The sequence below is a fragment of the Bos indicus x Bos taurus genome, chromosome 10 (genome assembly GCF_003369695.1).
Source record: "Bos indicus x Bos taurus breed Angus x Brahman F1 hybrid chromosome 10, Bos_hybrid_MaternalHap_v2.0, whole genome shotgun sequence".
Taxonomy (NCBI): domain Eukaryota; kingdom Metazoa; phylum Chordata; class Mammalia; order Artiodactyla; family Bovidae; genus Bos; species Bos indicus x Bos taurus.
The window spans coordinates 1,840,139-1,841,280 of record NC_040085.1 but is presented as its reverse complement, the minus strand read 5'-3'; positions in this window follow the sequence as shown (position 1 = coordinate 1,841,280).

The window sequence follows — 1,142 nt, the reverse complement described above, 5'->3', positions numbered from 1 at the left end:
CTTTGCCACGTATTAGCTATTTGATCCTGAAAATTTTGGTTTACCATTTTTAGCCTCAGTTTCCTCATATGTAAAACGGGAATACTAATTCTTACTTCATAAGCTTGTTGAGAAGCTTCAGGGTCACGACACGGGTTAAGACATGGGGACAAGGCCTGACCTGAATGAAGGCCAGTCCTCATCCCCCAAGCCCCCCTTTCTATGCCTGTCATTTCACATGTCGAAATTCAAATCCTTGTCTCACATCTGCAAAATGCTCTTTGGATTTTCTTTCAGTTTTCCAGCAGTTTTCTTCAAGAACCTAAGCCACCGTTGGGAGGGTCATTAACTTCCCAAGGCTTCGAGGTGAATGCTTGTGCAGGCAGCTGGCTGTGTCTGAGAGGAGTTGTGGGCGCCTAGTTTATCACCAGGAAGGACCAAAATGTAAAGGGGACAACGGGGCAGTCTGACCTTCTGAGACCTGGAACTTCTCTCCACTCACAATACATTCAGTAAGTCATGCCTGAGTATTTACTGCCTGCCAGGCATTGTTCTAGAGGCTGGAGAAATGGCAGTAAACAAGGCCTACTCGGGTCTGCTCTCCTGAATCTCATGAACTGGTGAGCACAGGCCCTTGTAGTCAGTTTGGGCTATAAGAAGTTCCATAGACTTGGGGGCCCACACAGCAAATATTTATTTCTCATAGCTCTGGAGGCTGGGAAATCTGAGGTCATGGTGCCAGTATGGTTGGGTTCTAGTGAGGGCCCTCCTTCTGGTTTATAGACAGCTGCCTTTTTGCTGTGTCCTCAGATAGCAGAGAGAAAGAGAGATGAGCTCACTCCTGTTTCTTCTAACAAGGGCACTAATCCCATTCATGAGGGCTCCACCCTCACGACCAGATTACCTCCCAAACAGCCCATCTCCAAATACCATCACATGGTATGACAGTTCAGTTCAGTTCAGTCGCTCAGTCGTGTCTGACTCTTTATGACCCCATGAATCACAGCACGCTAGGCCTCCCTGTCCATCACCAGCTCCCAGAGTTCACTTAAACTCACGTCCATTGAGTCAGTGATGCCATCCAGCCATCTCATCCTCTGTCGTCCCCTTCTCCTCCTGCCCCCAATCCCTCCCAGCATCAGAGTCTTTTCCAATGAGTCAAC